Source organism: Corythoichthys intestinalis, chromosome 13 (assembly GCF_030265065.1).
Source record: "Corythoichthys intestinalis isolate RoL2023-P3 chromosome 13, ASM3026506v1, whole genome shotgun sequence".
NCBI classification, from domain to species: Eukaryota; Metazoa; Chordata; class Actinopteri; order Syngnathiformes; family Syngnathidae; genus Corythoichthys; species Corythoichthys intestinalis.
Window position 1 is genome coordinate 44,148,135 of NC_080407.1, and position 22,525 is coordinate 44,170,659.

General features: G+C 42.2%; 1 protein-coding gene and 1 long non-coding RNA gene across 4 annotated transcripts in view; one reads left to right on the forward strand and one right to left on the reverse strand.

Annotated features, from left to right (window-relative positions):
* LOC130928518 (uncharacterized) overlaps nt 1–22,525 on the reverse strand; it is a 407,312-nt gene that overhangs the window by 323,688 nt on the left and 61,099 nt on the right. The gene's annotated exons all lie outside the window — the stretch shown is intronic.
* Nucleotides 15,576–16,348, forward strand: LOC130928519 (uncharacterized). Its single transcript, XR_009066694.1, has 2 exons — nt 15,576–15,989; nt 16,196–16,348. It is a non-coding gene; the product is annotated as an uncharacterized LOC130928519 (long non-coding RNA).

Here is a 22,525-nt window from a genome sequence, read left to right on the forward strand (position 1 = left end):
TATTAAAGAAAAAAAGTAACAGATCAACTTATAATAAAGTATAACTTTTTTAACATTGTGTTGCTTGTAACAGAAAAGACTTAACGCGCATCAATTTGCCTGAAGTTAAAAAAATAAAAAAAATAAAATAAAAAAAAGTCACATCCAAACTGTAAAAATACACTCAAGGTACATTTTTGACCATTTGATACTGAAAAATAAAATGTAATAAAATCAGTAAATAATAACAAATTCAAATTGATTAGAAACATTTACTCTTCAGGACAACATGCCAAAAAATTTGACCGAAAAAAAACAAAACTGAATAGAAGGGGGGAAAAAAGTCTTTGGACAGAAGGAAAGTTTTTATTTTCGCTGATTCACCACAGTGCTCACTGGTTTACTGATATAACACTGACAAAGCGGGACGATTGTGACAATTGGCAATATTCGGCACATTTTCGCTGAAAAACAATCAAGCGGCTTATCAATGAGATTGAGGTCTAATGTCTTTAAGTGGCGTCTTAACTGATTTGGCTTCTCCGCTATAATCATTTTTAGACTCAGTAAACAGTGGTCTTTCCTCATTTCCCACTATATTAAAAGTCAAAGGCAAACGCCCCAAAAAAGCGCATTCTCGGCGGCCGAGGGAGAACCGTAGGTGAGGCGGTGGTCGTGACGATCCCAAGCCGAAAACGGCACTTCTCGGCCGGACACGTGAGAACCGAAGAAGACAGTGGGTCTGCATGAGTCTCTTCCGTGTGCTCTTGCTTACTTAAAAAATACTGCACGCACATTGAAAATGAGAGCGCCACTGCCACCCACGGAGTGGATGTGCAAGTACACTTTATTCTAGTACGGCAAAAAAAAAAAAAAAGCATGTTCCCCGAGGTCACTCGCGCCCCCCCTGGCATCGCTCTGTACTGGTCTAAAGGCAAGGCAAGGCAAGGCAAGGCAAATGTATTTATATAGCACAATTCAACACAAGGCAATTCAAAGTGCTTTACATCACATGAAGATCATAAAAATCACATTTAAATCAACACAACGTAAAAACCAAGACAAAAGATCACATTTAATCACAAAATAAAAATAAATAAATAAAAATAAAACAAAAACTACTACTACTAATAATAATTGAAATCAGCAATGGAGATAAGCACAAGAGGAATAGAAAGCAGGTAGATTGAAATATTTAGACAGTTATGGATATGCAGTGCTAAACAAAAGCGTTTTTAGCCCTGATTTAAAAGAGCTAACAGTTTGAGCATAATTCAGACGTTCGGGTAACTTGTTCCAGAGGTGAGGAGCATAATAACTAAATGCTGCCTCACCCTGCTTGGTTGTTGTTCTTGGAACATGCAGAAGACCGGTTCCAGTGACACAAAATCAACAGCAGGTTACCCAAAATTCAAAAGTCACCTGAAAATTCCCCCCAAATCAACAGCAGTTGACCTGGAATTGCTCTAAAATCCACAGAAAGTGCCTAGAAATGCCCCAGAATCAGCAAGGAGTCACCTATAAATGCTCCAAAATCAATAGGAAGCGACACAAAATCCACAAGTACTTAACCAAAATTCGAAAGCCACCTGAAAATTCCACCAAAATCAACAAGAAGTCACAAAAAATCCACAGGATGTTACCCAAAATTCGATAGTCGCCTGGAAATTTCCCAAAATCAACCGGAATTGCTCCAAAAATCAACAAGAAGTGACGTACAAATGCCCCAAAAGCAATAGGAAGTGACCAAAAATTCGGCAGTCACCTGTAAATCCAACCAAATCAACAGGAATTGACCTGTTTTTGCCTCAAAATCAAGAGAGTCACATTTATCCTTTAAGAATTACAAGTCTTTCTATCCGTGGATCCCTCTCACAGAATGTTAATAATGTAAATGCCATCTTGAGGATTTATTGTCATAATAAACAAATACAGTACTTATGTACTGTATGTTGAATGTATATATTCGTCCGAGTTTTATTCATTTTTTTCTGAATGCATTACCAAAATGTATATGATCGGGAAAAATTATCGGGAATGATTAGAATTGAATCGGGAGCAAAAAAAAAAACAAAACAATCGGATCGGGAAATATCGGGATCGGCAGATACTCAAAGTAAAACGATCGGGATCGGATCGGGAGCAAAAAAACATGATCGGAACAACCCTACTAATAACCTGACTTTTAATTATTCAATTGGTTTCAGAAATGGCTCATATGAAAGGTAAGACCCTCCAAAATGATGTAGAATGTACAAAAATGTTTCACTGAAAAAAGATTTATCATTTTATGAAGACAAAGGTCAAACTTTGGCAAGACAAAAGTTTTGTCGCCTACAGAAAGTCGTGTGAAAATTGAACAAAAACTGTACTTCAAATACAAAAATATGTTACATAACATAAGCAAATTAAGTAATGGTGCTGTGAGATCCAAATGTAATATTTTGTAAGACTTCCATGGGCTTCGGCAACGATTCATACAATTTATTGATGAAGTCATCAGGAACATCAAAGAAAGCAGTCTTGCATGCCTCCCAGAGTTCATCAACATTCTTGGGTTTCGTCTTCCATGCTTCCTCTTTCATCCTGTTCATGTCAGGTGACTGGGCTGGCCAGTCCTGGAGGATCTTGATCTCCTTTGCCTTGAGGAACTTTGAGGTACAGATTGAAGTATGCGATGGAGCACCATCCTGCTGCAGAATTAGTCCCTTTTTACCATGAGGAATGTAAGAGGCAGCTAAGATTTGTTGATATTTCAGACTATTTATCTCTCAGGGTGCAGACAATTAAAAAACTGTGTGGCATTTGCCAAGGCCCACAGCCTGTCAAAAGGATGGACGCTGGAAAAGTGGCAAAAGGTGGATTTTTCAGATGAATCTTCCATTGAATTACATCACAGTCGCCACAAATATTGCAGGAGACCTACTGGAGCCCGTAAAAATCAGAGATTCACTCAGAAAACAGTGAAGTTTTGTGGTTACATCATTACCAAAATCATGGTCTGGGGTTACATTCAGTGTGGGGGTGTGCTAGAGATCTGCAGGGTGGAAGGCAACATAAATAGTCTGAAATATCAACAAATCTTAGCTGCCTCTTACATTCCTAAACATAAAAAGGGACACATTCTGCAGCAGGATGGTGCTCCATCGCATACTTCAATCTCTACCTCAAAGTTCCTCAAGGCAAAGGAGATTAAGATCCCCCAGGACTGGCCAGCCCAGTCACCAGACATGAACATCATTGAGCATGTCTGGGGTAGGATGATAATAGATCAGAGTCGGATGCTATGAGGTCGTTTGTAATTTTAAGTAAGGCTGTTTCAGTGCTATGGAGGGGGTGGAAACCGGAAGAAACTGCTCGTAAATGTCATTGGTAAGTAGGTGGTTATTGAGTTGGGAAAGCTGAGTGAAGTGGCTGGGAAGAGGGATTTCTGCCCTGCTGAAGCTGCTGCCCCTGCGACCTGACCTTCGTGAAGTTGGCCCACCATCAGACGCAAATTTATATCAAAATGAAGTCAATTTTTGCTGCTCTCGTTTTATAGAAAGGTTAAGCTTTTCCGTATCCAACTCCTGTGGCTGACGGAGCGTACCGATGCTCTCAAGAACAGAGGGGTTTCATAACAGCTAGCACAAAGGCAGCACAAACAAATGGCACCTCTTCGGGTCCAATTTGCAGTAAATGGGCGGCTTGAGATATTAATTTCAAGTGATGACGTGACTCGCAGCCCACTGCAAAACGGACACGAGATGGGTCCATTCGTTTATGCTTTAAAAAATGTAGTTTGTCCTGCAATCGTTTTATAGATATTGAGATATTAACTTTGAGTAATAACGTCACTTGCAGCTTTTCCGTATCCAACTCCCTTGGCTGATGGAGCGTACCAACTTTCTCAAGAACACAGGGGTGTACCAACAACTAGTGCAAACGTAGCACAAACAAATGGCACAGCTTCCAGTCCATTTTGCAGTAAATTGGGGTTTCAGATATTGATTTTGAGTGATGACGTGATTCGCAGAGTTGCAGCGCCCCATTTATTGCAAAATGGACCCGAAACGGGGCCATTCGTTTGTGCTAGGTGTTGAAATTCACCCCCCCGGCCCAGACGCACCCGAGAACAGCACCAGCCAAAACAATTGCCGCTCGGCTGACGCTGCTCTGCGTGCGCCCGCTGGGAAGGCCGAATCTCGCGCGTCCACTTATTTTAACCCTTTGTACTGACTCCATGTTTCAAAAGCTTGAAGAACACTCACCGAAAACAGGTTGACAATTATTCGTCGACAATAGTAAAAACAAGGCAAGAACAGACGACGGAGGGACAATTCTGGATCCAAAACAAGGCTACATGTTTCCGAGCAGAAAAAAATCTCTCTTATCTCAGTGTCCAGTCTTTTTAAAGTCTTTGCTGAGGCGGGCCTTGTCGAAGGCGTTTCTGGGCATTGCTTTTGGGTCAACCCCTCTGTGGCCGGTTCTGGGCGGCCTAGGTTCGTGCGCGGATTGGGACGCCCGCTATCAACTTTGCCGTCTGGGCTGGTTGTACTTGTTCCAGGACAAAGCGCTTTGTCCTTGGAGTTTGCTGGGAGAGCTGATTGCCAGAGTTGGTGCGTCAATCTTGTGATAAGACGGCATTGTGTATCTCTTCTATTTCTTCTCATTAAACTATGGTGTGCTATTTATTTTATATTAGTAGTGTAGTCCTACCGTAAATATGAAAATGATATTATTTCCAGATTAATTATATTACGTGTGTTAGAGTAATGCAAACAGTTAGACGGTGCCTACGAAAACCTGTACCATATGTATGTGTTAGACTATATATGTGTTAGACTAATGCAAACAATTATATGGTGTGTGCGATGACGATATCTTTTCTCCTTCATAGGTTTGTCCGGTAAAAAAATTCCAATTGTGCTGCTATCGTTTATAGATATTGAGATATTAAGCTCAAGTGATGACGTCCTGAGAAGCTTTTCCCCATTCCACTCCCGCGGCTGATGAAGCGTACCAACTCTCTCAATAACAGAGGGGTGTCACAACGGCTAGCACAAAAAAAATGGCACCTCTTCGGGTCGATCTTGGGTGGTCGTGGCACGGTTGGTAGCTCGAGTCCTGGTCCTGTCCTAGGACTTGAGGGTCAGCAGTTTAATTCAATGCTACCACTGCCCACTCTCGAAGTGCCCTTGGGCAATGCACTTCACCCTAATTTTCCCCCAATGGGTTGGCAGCGCCTTGCATGCCAGCATTACCATTGGTGTGTAAATGTGTGCGTGAAAGGGTAAATGTGTGCTCACGTAAAGCGCTTTGGGCATGGTAACCATGTAGATAAATGCGCTATATAAGTACTCTCATTTACCATTTACATGGGGGGCTTGAGATATTAAATTCGAGTGAAGAGAAGACTCTCAGCCCCCTATTTACAGCTAAATGGACCCAAAGGGGCGACATTTGTTTGTGCTAGGTGTTGGGACACCCCTTTTTCAGATATGAAAAAGACTGAACGTTGTATGAGGGAGTTATTAGTCATTAAAAAAAACAGCCGACTTTGGCACCCCGCCCAGGTCAGGCCCGTGAATGAAAACACACCATTTTGAGAATCGAAGATTTCATATGTCTCATGAACATTCTCACCAATTTTGAGGAGGATTCAACTAACACTCTACGCACCAAGGTCTCAAATGTGCACCCTGTTAATGGATAAAAAATTCACATTCAATCAAAAAATACCCGATTTCCTTTGGGTTTGGAATATGGGTGCAAGAGACTTTTTTTTGGAGCAGTTTTGCACAACGTATCGATTCCCCAAATTTCATCGCTCTACGCTGAAAAAACCTGAATGGAGAGGCCTTTTTTACAAATTCTAGGGGGTGCCACTGAGCCATTTTGATACATTTTTTCGCAACGTTTCAAAATAATCAAAATTTACGCCAAGTCGCACATATGTGCAAATTTTGAGTTTTCGAGCATGTTCAGGCCTCCAAATTGGCCATTTTCATTTGCCGAGGAGAAGAAATAATAATAAGAATCCTTTGCATTACAATAGGGCTCCGCACACTTAGTGCTCGGGCCCTAAATATCTTACAAATGCTAGCAGCACAAACAAAACTTTTTACAGCACAAACATAGCACAAACGATTGACGTCATTTTAAAATAAATTTCCGACTTCAGATAAGAGGGAGAAAATGGATGGATGACCTGGTATAAACACAAAGTGACCCCAAAAATGCCTCAAACTTGAACGTTCCAGTCAAAACGGAATGAACGTCGATGCACTCTGTGGCAGAGGAACGACGCCAAAATAGCAAACATATGGGACTACAAATTGATTTTCTTCCCTTTCACCTCAGGTTCAACGATCCCGTTTTCGGCTCGACGGGAGCGTGACGGCGCCTGTCTGCGTATACGGTGCGTGGGGGTTAATGCCATTTTATTTTATTTTCCATCAAGTCTAATCGCGTCGTAATTGATTCCCTAATTGCTTTTAATTATAAAGGAAATTACTTCTTTCTACAGCACAAGTTGGGTTATCTGTTTTAGTGGCTATCAGAGACAAGAGTTAATAAACTGGATGATAGGGTTAATAATCCCAACCAGTGATTAGACCCAACTAAGCCTAAAGAAATTGAATTTCTTCAACGGCATATGATTGGTTTGTACAACGTTCTTAATGGCAATTATATAGAACCGTTTTCTTTTTCAGATCGAAAGCTAACGTTTATTGCTCGCGTCGCCTCTGAATGCCTTTTAATATATAGCAGTTAGCTATTAAAAGAAACGCGTCAGTCGGCGTGATTTTCAGCTTCGTTTTTCCGACAATGCTGCGATATCGACTGTTCTTCATCCAGTTATAAATGTGCTCTCTAAATATTGTTATTAATGAACAACTGAGGCATCAAACCTCTCCTCGCAGGGCCAAAAATACCTTCAAAAGCAACAGGCTCAAGCGTGACCATTCCTAAACTCCAAAACCTGCTTGAGTGCTTTTTGCACAGCAATACAAAATCATACAGTCACAGATAAGAAGCACATACATAATTGAAAGCGCATAGTGAATGCAGAAGAGGACCAAAATAACTATACATCAACGCGGTTGCGTCTGAGCGGCTCCCTTTACTGCCGCGAAAATAAACAAGGAAATGAACGTATCGGGGGCCTGGGAAAGCCCCATAAAAATTTAATGGGTGGTTATTATTAAGCTACATCCGCATGGAAGGTTGTTGTAAGAACGTCTTCTTGGCTAAGAGTGCCGTGAATGAGAGGGAGGGGATTAACGCCTTGTTTACGACTCCCGAAGCGGGATAGTGACGAACTAGGGATGGGAGAACAAGTTCGCCGAGGGCGCCAAATCAACATTATGACGGCGGTAGGGCATCGGGATGAATACTTGTATTCTTGGGACGTATTTATATGTCTTTTACGTTTTTTTTTTTTTTTTTTCCACATGAGACATCTCTGGGTTCTGATTCAGCTTCGCTCCAAAGCAAAAAGCTGAAAATCCATTTTCAAGCAATAAAACTGGCCACTGGAGGGCAGTAGAGCATTGGGTAAGACCTGCAACCCGATTCAATGGAACAAACGGCCGGGCCAAACGGCCGGGGTGCCGTTGGAAGACGACCGAATGAAGGTCCAGGTTGCCAGGCGGTGGACGACTGAGCAAAACGACTGGGACCACCAGTGCAGCGAACGATGCCGTTGAGTCCGTAATGCTCGCTGAGCAGAGCCAGCGCCGCCGTGCTCGGCCAACTCACATCCCCCGCAGCCTCCAGTGTCCCACACGAAAACGTGCATGGCCAAACCAGCCCCCCCCCCCCCCGGAACACAAGTTCCCCAGGCGAACTGTGCCATGAGGCAGTGGTCACCACAAAAGAAAGACTCAAAAAAATCCATCTTTATGAGACAGGAGGCGATGAGGGAAACACAACAGCGTCATCTCTCAGTTATGTGTAAATAAATTGTTACTTTGCTATCAAAAGCTCTATTTGTCTTGTTGTTTATGTTATTTTGTAGAAGGAAAACCTTATTCAGATGTTTGGGATGTACCTAAAGCAAAAAATAGCTGTGTTAAAGTCAAAGTTATGTTTGAAATGCATGCTTTCACAAAAAGCTCAATTTCTGTTTTTTCATCAGAAATTGGAAAATTGCTCAAACTAAGCTATTTTCTAATGCTGATTTCCAAAGAATGGAAAAAGATATGAACTAACTTTTTTTCCAGCTGAAAGAAGAGAGTCTAATCTTTCTTTTGGTGGATTTTATGTTTATATAGCAATAGAACTGAATTTTCTGTGGGCCTTGCAAAATCAGTCAAAAGCCAGTAAAACGGCCGGGAGCGAAAGGGGTTGCACTGGTGAAAATGGCTGGAAGTGAATGAGTTAAATAATGGCAGAAAATGTGTAGGAAGGCTGTCAACAATGACGTTAAAATATAACGAGACAAATTCCAGTTTTCATCACATCTTCACAATGCGTGACATTTTTATGTGTAGTTAGCCTGCATCGTAGCAGTGTTTGGCTGTGTCACTCATGTGACATGCTGCACCCCCTCGTACCCAGCAGTGTCCTCTCCAGGCTTGGTTGTTTTGAAAGACAGTAGATGAATTTTCTTATCTTGGCAACAGATAATCTGCAATGTTGCTTTAGACTTTAAAGGTCTGTGCAGAGCAAGGGTGTAGGTTTGCACAGGGACGGTATTGACATAACACTCACAACTTTTCAGGACGCTCCAGTTGTCCCTACCAAATTTTAAGCAACCTTATTTGCATTTTTTAATGACTTCAGTCATATAGGTAATTTAGATTGTCTCCCAATATGTTGTAAGGATAGAATTGAGTTAGAGATTGAATAGACACAGTTGAGGATTGAATTAAGTGAATTAATTTTCACGGCACCAAACAAAAGTTCCAGCATCATCACCTTTTCAAGAGTCAAGAATCTGCATTGGACAAGGTGATGATGCTGGAACTTTTGTTTGGTGCTGTTCCGTGCACTTTTGAAGTAATTCATTATTTTTTTCAAGCTTTTTATCTGAGTTTGGTCTACATTATAAAATGTCTGAGTTAGTGCTTGACCGAGACTGGTGATTCCATACTTTTTGCAAGGGGTTGTATAACGACGCATAATAGTTGTTTTTGGATAGTTATTTTGCGATTTAGAGGGCATTTAGGGGTTAATTTTGACTTACACATAAATTCTGGTAACGTTGCCAGTGTAGGAACTGAACTTGTTCGTAACACGTTCACTACCTGTATCTCCTCGTCTGTCAATGTTCATTATGGGCCGGTTTTCATCACATCCTCAAATTGTTTGACATTTTTATGTGTAGTTAGCCTGCATCGTATGCCATGTCTGTCACTCATGTGACAAGCTGCAAACTCCCCAAAGTCCTCACCAGGTTTGCTAGTTTTGAAACACACACGGTAAGATTAGTTTTCTTATCTTGCCAAGACAAAATATCTAATGTTGCTTTAGCCTTTAAGGGTCAGCGCTGAGGGATCATCACATACTTATTGTAACTCGTAGCGTTAGCATAGCATTCACTGTTAGCATTAGGGTACCGGATCGTGATGGATTGTTACTACGCATACGCGAACTGACGCCATTTTCTCTAGAGGGATGGCGGAAGATAGAAATGTATGTGATAGATAAAACTAAAGGGCACTTACTCGGTTAAGAGGGAGAGGGCCAGTGTTTGAGCACCACCTGGTGTCTATGTGTGCACGCTAGTGGTCATGAACTTTATGTCACATTTGAATGGAGTTAGTGACAAAATCTGCCGGATGACACTTACAGTGGGGCAAATACATATTTACTCAACCACTAATTGTGCAAGTTCTCCCACTTGAAAATTTTAGAGAGGCATGTAATTGTCAACATGGGTAAACCTCAACCATGAGAGACAGAATGTGGGGGGAAAAACCCCTGAAAATCACGGTTTGATTTTTAAAGAATTCATTTGCAAATCATGGTGGAAAATAAGTATTTGGTCAACACCAAAAGTTAATCTCAATAATTTGTTATGTACCCTTTGTTGGCAATAACGGAGGCCAAACATTTTCTGTAACTGTTCACAAGCTTTTCACACACTGTTGCTGGTATTTTGGCCCATTCCTCCATGCAGATCTCCTCTAGAGCAGTATGTTTTGGGGCTGTCGTTGAGCAACATGGACTTTCAACTCCCTCCACAGATTTTCTATGGGGTTGAGATCTGGACACTGGCTAGGCCACTCCAGGACCTTGAAATGCTTCTTACAAAGCAGCTCCTTTGTTGCCCTGGCTGTGTGTTTGGGATCATTGTCATGCTGAAAGACCCAGCCACGTCTCATCTTCAATGCCCTTGCTGACGGAAGGAGATTTTCACTAAAAAGCTCTCGATACACGGCCCCATTCATTCTTTCCTTTTCACAGATCAGTCGTCCTGGTCCCTTTGCAGAAAAACAGCCCCAAAGCATGATGTTTCCACCCCCATGCTTCACAGTGGGTATGGTGTTCTTCGGATGCAATTAAGTATTCTTCCTCCTCCAAACACGAGAACCTGTGTTTCTAGCAAAAAGTTCTATTTTGGTTTCATCTGAACATAACACATTCTCCCAGTCCTCTTCTGGATCATCCAAATGCTCTCTAGCGAACCAAAGACGGGCCTGGACGTGTAATGGCTTCAGCAGGGGGACACGTCCGGCAGTGCAGGATTTAAGTCCCTGGCGGCGCATTGTGTTACTGATAGTTTGTTGTTGATTGTTACTGTGGTCCCGGCTCTCTGTAAGTCATTCACTAGGTCCCCCCGTGTGGTTCTTGGATTTTTGCTCACCGTTCTTGTTATCATTTTGACGCCACGGGGTGAGATTATCAGTGCTCTTGTATGTCTTCCATTTTCTAATAATTGCTCCAGCAGTTGATTTCTTTACACCAAGCGTTTTACCTATTGCAGATTCAGTCTTCCCAACCTGGTGCAGGTCTACAATTTTGTCTCTGGTGTCCGTTGACAGCTCTTTGGTCTTGGCCATAGTGGAGTTTTGAGTGTGACTGACTGAGGTTGTGGACAGGTGTCTTTTATACCGATGATGAGTTAAAACAGGTGCTATTAATACAGCTAACAAGTGGAGTCTCGTTAGACCTCGTTAGAAGAAGTTAGACCTCTTTGACAGCCAGAAATCTTGCTGAAATAAAGTGTGAGTGGAATTTTCCATGATTGGATTTGAGCGTCAAAATAGGAGTGAATTGTCATATTAGCTCGTATATGAAGTTACTCCACCGAAACAGAGTTTTTCTGTTGACGTGCGCTGAATGAAGCTGAAGTGAAGTAGAAAGGGCCAGAAGAATTTGAACTAAACAAAACAATGAATGCCCAATATGCTGGCGGGCTCTCACCGAAAAGGAGAGCGTAAAATAACCTTGACAAGCAAATTTTGGCCTGAGGCGTCAATGGGAAAGGAAATGAGAAATAAAATCCATGAATATGAGTTTGTTTACTGCGGGGCTTTTTATATTCGACGTTTCATCCGCGCGCACGCACCTTTATAACGTGGCTCGCTACTTTTGTACGGCACGAGAATGTGTTGTGAAGCATTTATCGTGCGGTTTTACAGCGGCACGCTCAATAAACGCTGCAGTACGCACACATCGGGAGTGCTTTACGAGGATTTGCGGATGGCTTTTTTGCGTCTTTGTTTGCCCGGCAATGCGGGGCGAAGCCTTGAGCTCTTTCACGCGCAAAGCAGAAATAACCAAGCCAGGAGTCGGCGGAGATTCTATCGGAAAGTCTGCGTTTGCAGAGCCCGACCTTGCTATGGACTGTGATGGATGTTTTTTAAATAAGACATGTTTAGGAGAAATGGGAGCCGCTACTCAGGACTAAATTGTCTTTTTCTTTTTCTCGAGGCGGCTCGCGCAGGTGAAAATGTTGCGCTATGCATCAGTGTTTCTGAGTCACCGGCCCTGCCTCGCATTGTCGAGGGATGCGTGGGAGGGATTCGCCATTGTGCCTCCGTATCTCTGTTGCCAGCTTGGCCGTCCCTTCACTGCTGATCTGAAAGATTTAGAATTGCTCCCGGAGCGCTCGTCTCATCTCTCTCTCCTTCCCTTAGTGGAAATAAGTCAAAAACAAACTGTTTGCCTCTGATGTCCTCAGCTACGTGAACTTTTACGATGTGTCTGTCTGTGTATTTCCCGAAAACGACAAAACAAGAGTTGCAACTGGGTTCCTAATTGAGGATCAGGCGTAGCGTCACCGCATCACTAATCCGTCTTGTGAAAAATACATTTCGCGACGGTTCGCTAATAGCACTTTCTGTTGTTTGCCTCCTCAAAGCGACGTCCAATTAGCGCGGAGAAAAACAGCCGCTCGCTCACTCTCGGACCACCGACGGTGCCTCGGCGATATCTGGACGTGACATAATGAACGCAATCAGCAATAATTAGGGGGAATGATGTGGCGCTCACTTTAGGCGTCATTAACTCATTGGCCGCCATTGAAACAGGACAATGATTTACATTCGTGGGCCGGATCTGGCCCCTGGGTCGCCAGTTTCAGGCTGTGTTCAGACTGGAAGCCAAAATTTGATTGTTAGCCCATCCAGATTGAGACTAGATGGCTTTTTTGTAGTCTGGACAGTCCTAAAGCACAGAAATCCAATTTTTGCGAGACGGATAATAAAAATAATCAGGATGTAGTTTAATAACGGATATAGACCAGTGTTGTTTTCGTCAACAATGACGTTAACAAAAATATTTCGTCAACGAACGATGGCATTACGACGGAGCTAAAAATGTAGCTTTGGACAAATGTTTGTATTTGTCTGACGAAAAGACGATGAAGGAATGTGACCTTTTAGCCAGATTGCCGGAATCACGCCAGCCGCTTCACCGGACCCGGCTGGCACAGATCCGACGACCCGGACCGGCGAGACCCGACAACCTGGCCAAAAAGCCGAACTCTGCGTGTTCACCTTAGTCTTAAAGTGCCTATGACAGCAAAAAGCATGTTTATTCAATATTTTCCGCGGTACTTTATGCTCCTGAATACAATGGACCGCTTGGATGTGTGTGGAAGCGATCGCTATATTTATTTAGTTTTTTGAATCCCGCGCCGTGAAAATGAGTGACTTCCGGCAATAGTCTCGAGTTGAGAAAGAGGGCGCTGAGACGTGTACGGAGGAAGGAGTCCTCTTCACTATACAGCCGTACTGTTGTATGCGAAGGACTAAGGATTCAGCTGATTTTGTAGATTAATACGTTTATTTTTCGCATCACGCCAGCCAAACGGCTTCAGAAAAATCTTGCTGTATGAGGGACAGGCGTGTGCGCCTTTTTGGGATTTCAAAAGGTTCCCATTCACCGGTGGATATTGGCCAAAACAAGCCCTACTACTGTGGGACCATTGGAGTTACCAGGAAGTGAGTAAACACCGTGTTTTGTATTATGTCAAATACTGGGATAATTTTAATATGTAGGTGGCTTGCATTTTGGCTGACATGCTCCTTGCCCCCTTGGCAGACGACCGGCGGCTTGTCGCACATCCCCCCCGCCCGGAGAGCACTATACTTGGCTTTTTCCCCTCTTCATGTGCCCGGCATTCTGTCAAATTTTTAGACCGATCAGAAATTGCGACTTTGAGTTTGATAAATAGCCGCGAATACAGCGATTACAAAGTAAACACTACAAACTTTCTTTAAATAATGGACTACTTACGTTTGATCATGGATGGGCACGTTCCCTGGCGAGCTCTCCTGTCCGTAGTAGCAGGGAAACGAGCTGTAAATTGCTCTCCGCTGGGTGGTTTGCCGATCGGCAAAGACAATCGACAACCAAGTCGTCATGTGAAATGATCCGGGCTAGTTATGTGTGATTTTACGCTTCGAAGACTTTGAAACATCACTCGGTTCGGGTTAGCATGTCGGCTAGTTGTCACGCCTCTGGGTTCGTTTACATTCTCCGAAGCTGGGGAAGGGAAATGACATAAGCCCGATTTAGGTGGCACAAAATCTCGTTCGGGAGGTGCGACAGTAAAGGTGAAGTCGACAGTTTTGACCATTATGGAGTAATTTTGCCATGTCGTCTTGAATAAATGCATTTTTATTATTTCATATTCCATTTAGCACAAGACTGTTATCAGTCATGACCAAGCCATTTATTTAGCTATTGGGGAAAAATACTTGGATGAAAATAATATCCTGTAAAAATGTTGGAGTAGAGAGACTGAAACAATAACATTTTGCGGCTCTTTTCGTCGCATTTTCCTCATTGTGAATAATTCCCCCTCAATGGGCTGCATACTAAATCAGACGAAATCGTGACACCGCTGACGTCATCCACCTGTTGGGGACACTAGAGCCCTATAATGGTAGGCGTGGCTAACCGACAAATTAAAAGACTAATTTCTCGTCATCTACGCGTTGTTAAATTGTTGTATATAGTCAAATCGTCTCAAAATATGATTCTAATTCACATAATAATCCTAATTAAGACTTTTTTTCTCCTGTCGTACGCACATTAACCACTTGTACTGACTACATTTTGAAAGCTGGAAAAAGGCATCGAAGCACAAATTGACAATTTATTTAGGTCGACAGCGATCAAATGGCAAGGCGAAACAGAAACAGACTCAGGTGAAGAGGCAGACTCGTTCCAAGGTCACCATATCACAAGTCAACAAAAGGTTCCCGAGAAAAATTGACCAATTAGTTAAACCAGTGGTTCTTAACCTGGGTTTGATCGAACCCCAGGGGTTCGGTGAGTAAGTCTAAGGGGTTCGGTGAAGGTAAAGAAACGCAGAGCCCTATTGTCGTACGCTGATTAAATCTAGGCAAAGTGGCTTTTTAGGCCAGGTTTTGGACTGGTTTACTCCCTATTTACAGGCTTAATCCATTTCTTTCAACTGCTAGTCCTCAAACTGATGGGAGGAGGAACTGGTTTGCTCAGTGGAAGGTTGACTCGCACTTGGTAAGACGGAATACAACAGACCAATGGGCAGCGTGGTCGCAAATTTTGACCTGTTGATAAAACATGCTTTCAAAATTAGAATAATTTTAAATTGGAATTTGCTAAATCATTAGCTCACTAACTTATATATATTGGTTTTGAATTTGAAAAAAAAATTTGTTTATTATCTTTTTCCGAAGGGTTCGGTGAATCCACATGTAAAACTTGTGGGGATCGGTACCTTTAGCAAGGTTAAGAACCACTGAGTTGAACATTCAGTCTTTTTGGAGGCTCTCGCGGGGTTATGGGCAGAAGAAAGGTGTGCTTGGGCGTTGTTTAGGATTATTGTCTGTTTGTGGATTGGACAGGAGGATTCAGGAGTTACTGTTGTCAGGGCAACTAAGGTTGTGGATTTCGCCACCTCAGCGTCAAAGGGGCTCTTGGAGTCTTATCAGTCGTGTTATCAGTTAGATATCGGGCGTTCTCCGGTGTTCCTTGTGTTGGGACAGGACGTCCCGCCATCTGTTCTGTACTGTCCGGGAGAACTAATTGCGGAAGTTGGTGCAGATGTGGGCTTGTAGATGTCTTGCCTCGTCAATGTCAATCTTGCTCAGTCAGTTGCATGACGCACACATTGGGCTTCCGTGATAATGCCGTATGGCAAATATATTCTGCCTGTTTTCCTGGAACTGAAGACCTTTCCGGATTTTGGTGTAATTTTATGAATATAAACTTGGGACAAGTTCCTCAAAACAACCATGACATTATCAACACGTAATTGTAAGGATAATTTGCGTTTTTTTATTTTTTTTGCACTCCGTTAATGGTCCCTTCGCAAACCCGGAAGTGTGACGTAGGCAACAGAAGACTACCCACAGCTAACATAGCAGCAACAACGATGTCAGTGATATTTCCACCAAAGGTAACCATTCAGGATCGCTCTTTCGTGACGCTACCGATGGCAAAGGCTCCCAGGAAAGATGAACTACAATTAATCCCTACATGTTTGAACCTGAGGCGTCAGATGACGGCGATTTACTTGACACAGCAGATGGCGTCATGATGCCAATTGACAGCTCGACACTTCACGAACGGGAGAGTGAGTGGTAAGTCCAGCATCGTGATTTTTTTTATTAGAATGCGATTACATGGTTGTATATTTTTCCATGCTCTACACATAGCTAAAACTGGATATTAGGTAATGGGACAGCTCCTACCGATCTAAATATGGTAAAGCTAGCCCAAATGTGGCTAAATGAATGAAATGTTATTGGTATTTTAAAATAAATGACAAAACCATTTTATTTTCCAGGTGTTGCTGTAAACCATCAAGTAATTACCCTTCCAAGAGTATGCCTGTGTCATCAGGAGATCCCAGACGTGAGAGCCAAACTTGCAGAGGCTGAAGCACTGACAGGGGCATGAATTTCATTAAAAAAAATAAAACCATAAATTGTTAACAACATTGACACATTTTGTTGACTGTTTAATGTATTCTATTGTTATATAAAATATTGTAATTATATTACATTCTGAAAAAATATTCAATAGGCCGCAATAATGATACCAGGTTTATGTTGAATCAGCATTAGCTTTCGTTGTCAGATTGTGACACAACATGTTATACCAAGCACACAACGGCACACATCAAAGAGCATAATTTCAGTAAGCAACACAAAGTTAGGATAGCAACGGACTAGCGGAACATTGAAAAATGATAACGGCAGTGGGAAATATGTATTTACTCTTTTCTGTAGCATGAAGTGTTCTCTATACAAAGATAATGCATTATCATTAAAATATGAAGGTAACTTGATTTTTCTTTAAAAAAATGTGTACTGTATATATGACTAGTTTATGATTTCATGTCATCAAAATTTGCTACATTTATTTCTCCTAAATCATCGTCATCTGATGTCGCAGACGGAAGAAATTCAGCATCTGGCAGGCCTCATAGGATCTCTTCAGTCGTCATCGCTGGACACCGCATCACTTCGGTCATCATATGACTCGACCCACTCTCTCTTGATTTTGGGAAACTGGGTGGCAACTGACTTGCAACGCTTTTTTCATCGTGTTGAGGGTTTCCGCCACTTAATTTTTTATGTTTGGCTTCCTGGAGGGAAAAAAAAAATCACAGCAGCATGAAAATATTGGATGAATCCTAATTTTAATTTAATAATAATTTCTTGGTGATCAAATAATAATGCCCCAGTCATACCAGCAACTATTTGATGCTATTGTTCCCTCTTCAAATAGGCAGACCTTGATGTTGAAATATAAAAAAACGAGCCAAGGACCTATTTGGTGCTGGGGACATTTGAATTTACATAACACCTATTGATATAGTAATAAAATCACATGAGTAGACGACATGTCAGCCAACCTATCTACTTACGACAGGCCAACAGCAAAAAAATAAATAAAAAATGTCGCACTTCAACAAACTGGCAGTAGGAGTCTCCCTCGTTTATAAAAAAAAAAAAAAAAGCCATTAATGTTCTACTTACGTCTTTGGAAAACCAAGGTTGCATTGTTGTAGGTTTTCAAAGCTGTCGTGGCTGAAATGATGAAAACAATGAGCCGATTGGGGACCTGTATGCATGCTAACAAAAACGGTCCAAACCTTTGCAGGAGAAGTTTTTTTTTTGGACCACTCCTAGAGTCTCGAGTCTTCCTGTGAGTAATTCATATCGCTACACATCGAGATGGCATGACGAATCCCGCGAGTAAAACCCAGAAAATGTTTGCAATATATGGCGAGGATAGCGTGGTGCTATATTTCCGTGTTCAGAGTGGTGGCGAGGCTTCCTGGAAGTTACGTCACGAGGTAGGGGTCGGCAGGACGGCGCGTCCCTCGTTGCTATGGTGTTGCTATGGCCATAACTCAAAAACTACGCGGTCAATTATTATTATTTTTTTTTTAAGTGACTTTTTGAGAGAGCGAATGACGCATTTAATACAATTCAACTGAGTAAAACACTTAAGAGCGAAATCTGAAAACCTCTTCAGTTCCCCTTTAAACTTCATAATGTGACTGCCAGTCTCTGTGCGGCATCAACAGTCAGACAGACCCCCTCCGCAACCGTGTTTTGCGTCGCCTGCGCCTCAACATTTGTTGTTCAATGTTGATGAGCCGAATTCAAGCCTTCCATCTCCGTTGGCATTGTTGTGTAACCGGAAGAAAACTAGAGGAAGTCGACAAAAGTCCCCCAAAACTGTACAAAAACAACGTCACACCTCTCTAATGGCTTGGCTAAAAATAGTGTGAACAGTAAGCCTGAACCCCCCAAGAAATCAGATTCAGATATGCCTGCAGTCTGAACACAACACTGTGATCTAAGGAAATCTGGGCACTTATGGAGTGTTCCATCACCGGCAGACGGCTTCACGCCAAGCGACAAGCTGCTCAAAGTCGCTCGGGTGGGCGGCTAATGACTGTTTGCTTTACCGGCAGCTTTCTGCTGACGGGCCGAAAAGGCTCTCGAGTAACGAGTGGCGTCGCGCGCTCTCTCCGTAATCCGCACGGCTCGTAAACCACGCCCCCGGTCAGCTCTTTTGACGCCGCCGTAAATCTAGCGTGGAAGCAAAGGGCATCATCTCCGTCATCATCCGCAGGTGACCCCGCCCGCTTTGAAAACTCTCCCTGGCTTAGTGACTCCTTCTCATTAAGGCCTAACAAGTTCACCTCTTGATGATGGTCCTTTTCCCAATCAGGCAGCTAACCTTTAAGTTTCTTTTCATTTATTTCACCCCCGGTTGCGACTGTGGATCATCCTTAATTGACTACAATCGCATGCATGTGGCATTTCAGCGTGGCCTTGGTTCACCTCCACTTTCTTTTCCCCACTCTCTGCTAGCAAAGGGGGCAATTATGACCTGTAATTTGGGCCCACTCGTGCATCGCCTCCGCACGGTGCTATTGCCACGTCCTTCACTCTACCGGCTCGCTTGTCGCGTTCTCATCAAGATGCGGTTCTAATAATGCAGCTTTCACTTTAAGGGCAGTGATTACATTAGGGACGCGGAGAGAACAATGAGTGCTGACGCAGCCGGGATGGTTATGAGTTTTACATCAGGCATCACTCACTATACATCTTAATGTTCCTTACATGGGAAAATTGGATGAGAAGTGGATTTAAGTTTACTTTGCTGGTAAATCGGTTTTTTGGGGGGGGGGCAAATTTTGGTGCTGAAGTATGTTTTTGCGGCCACTTCTGATTTTTCAGGTCGGTTTCTATTGGTTTCAGGCATCTGTAGATGACGTGCTGTTGATTTTGGGGTTATTCTGGGTCCCGTACCAATGAGAGAGTTAGAGTACTCACGTAATCAGATTAAATTTTCAGAATAAATTTTAAGGAGATGTAAAACAAAGGCTTGCTAAGATTGTACTTTCAAAAGAGCATTAAATGCTAATAGAAAATAAAATTAACGAGTGTTTTTTCAAGCAATGCAGAATTGCACTTCCATTTCACAAGAGCAATAAATGTTAAATTAAAATAACTGACCTTAGCCTCAAATGGCAGGGTTTCCCCTACAAATGAAACATTGTGGTGCACCGCCTCACCAAAATAAACGCCGCCACGCCTTGCAAAATAGATGGTTTTTTTTTTTAAGGCTGTTTCAAACTAGCAGCAGCCTAGTGTGAAGAGTTCACCGGCAACCTATTCATTGTGTATTGCGATGTCCGTAACTAGCCGCGGCCCCCATAAGAGACAAGCTGTGACTTACAAGGAAGCGAGAAGGAGAACGAGCGAGATAGCGAGAGATGGCGGTCGCTGTAATCAGCTACGCATTTTACGTACATGTACCGTAGCCGAGAGCTACGACATTAGCCTGGCTAATGAAATATTTCAAATAGGTCTTTGTTATGGTTCTTCTTGGTAAAAAATGTGAAAAAAAAATCTCATTTGTCATGCTATGACGCAATTTTGCCGTGGCATGACAAGGCTGTCTGACTCCGATGCAGCCCACCACCACAGATTCAAAAAATCCCAGGGAAAACCCTGAACGGTATGAAAAAAATGAATAAATTAGGATCGAAGTACAACGAAAGAACAATTGGCTAAATTGCATAGCAAAAGTCCGCTAGCTTACATGCTATAAATTGCTAACTTCAAACACGTATTCCCACAAAAAAATACTAAATATACCTCTAAACTTAATTACAAATGCATAAACAATCATATTAGCTCAAACAAAAACTTAAAATCTTATGTTGGTCTAAACAGGGAGCAGCTAGATCCAGCCCTGTTTGATGATTTATGTCATATTCACTTTTGGGCCTTGTAAAGACGCAGTAAGAAAAACTTTTTTTTTTTAATGGCATTTCTTCAGCGCGCCGCACAGCCCAAACTGTTTGACCGCTCAAATATCAAATTGAACGGAATTTTCGCGCGACACAGGTAATTTTTCGAATGACACCCAAAATTTTTCGTTCGCCCGTAAACATGGGTTCATTGAAACATTTTTTTTCCCCCAAATGTTTCTAGTCTTACAATTTTTGACCAAATCGCATAATTTACACATAAAAAATTCCAGGACGGTAAGAGGCATAAAAGTTGTGTACAGAAATGGCCAAAAACCTACAGTATGGTTCCCCCAAAATTCACCAACCGTCCGATTCATTTCTAATGGGATGCCATTGACAGCCATGTAAGTCCAAATTTCCCCATTCTTTTTCAATGGCAGGAAAACATACGAGGTCCTTATGATTTTGGACCATTTATGGCCATTTATGGGGCCCAAGAAGTCCATGCCACTGAAGCCACGCACGTCCGTGCCATTGACGGCCCTGCATGTCTAAATTTCCTATTCATTTTAAATGGCAGAAAAACGCGTGTGGTTCTGATTTTTGATCAAAAACTTACCATTACAGCCCATTGACATTCAACTGCTGCCTAAGTAAGTCAATGCCATTGACAGCCATGTAACAGGATATATCCCCAAAATGTCCCCAAATCAACAGGAAGTGACCTGGAAGATCTGTATCCACCACAAGAAGCCCATTGTAATTTTTCCAGAAATTGTGGTTTCCAGTTATATTAATGGCAAACATTTCCCCTTCATTTTCAATGGCAGGAAAACATTGAAAGGTGGTTGTGATTTTTGATCGCTTACTATTGCAGCTCATTGTCATTCAACTGGGGGCCATATAAGTCAATGCCATTGACAGCTAAGTACATCCAAAATGGCCATTAATATTCAATGGCAGAAAACCCTGTGTGGTTGTGATTTTTTACCCCAAACTTACCATTACAGTCCGTTGATATTCATCTAGGGCCCGTGTAAGTCAATGCCAATGACAGCCATGTGCGTCCAAATTTCCCATTCATTTTCAATGACAAAAAAAAAAGTGTGGTTTTTATTTTTGACCAAAAACTTACCATTACAGCCCATTGACATTCAACTGACACCCAAGTAAGTCAATGCCATTGACGGCCATGTACGTCCAAATTTCCCATTCATTTGCAATGAGGGAAAAACCAGTGCGGTTGTGATTTTTGACCAAAACCTTACCATTAAAGCCCATTGATAGTCAACTGACGCCCAAGTAAGTCGATGCCATTGACAGCCGTGTACGTCCATATATCCCATTCATTTTCAATGACAGAAAAACCAGTGCGGTTGTGATTTTTGACCAAAACCTTACCATTAAAGCCCATTGACATTCAACTGACGCCCAAGTAAGTTGATGCCATTGACGGCCATGAACATCCAAATTTCCCATTCATTTTCAATGACGGAAAAACCTGTGCGCTTGTGATTTTTGACCAAAAACTTACCATTACAGCCCACTGACATTCAACTGACACCCAAGTAAGTCGATGCCACTGACGGCCATGTATGTCCAAATTTCCCATTCATTTTCAATGAGGGAAAAACCAGTGCGGTTGTGATTTTTGACCAAAAACTTACCTTTACAGCCATTGATATTCAACTGGCACCCAAGTAAGTGGATGCCATTGACGGCCATGTACGTCCAAATTTCTCATTCATTTTCAATGACAGAAAAACCTGTGTTGTTGTGATTTTTGACCAAAAACTTACCATTAAAGCCCATTGACATTCAACTGACGCCCAAGTATGTCGATGCCATTGACGGCCATGTACGTCCAAATTTCTCATTCATTTTCAATGACGGAAAAACCTGTGCGGTTGTGATTTTTGACCAAAAACTTAACATTACAGCCCATTGATATTCAACTGGTGCCCAAGTAAGTTGATGCCATTGACGCCCATGTACGTCCAAATTTCTCATTCATTTTCAATGACAGAAAAACTGTGTGGTTGTGATTTTTGACCAAAAACTTACCATTATAGCCCATTGATATTCAAATGGCACCCTAGTAAGTCGATGCCATTGACAGCCATGTATGACCAAATTTCCCATTCATTTTCAATGGCAGAAAAACATGGGGTTGTGATTTATGACCCAAAACTTACCATTACAGCCCATGGATTAATTTAGAACAGCAAAACCATAAATTACCAAGTTTTATGTTTTCTCTGATTTATTTTGCACTTTAACCCTTTAAGGTCTGGGCCTATTTTGTCTGATTTTGCATGCCTTTGAAGTTGCCTTTATATTTCAAAGAAAGAATTGTTTACGATGGCCTGGTTTGGTCCCTTTTTTTGTGAC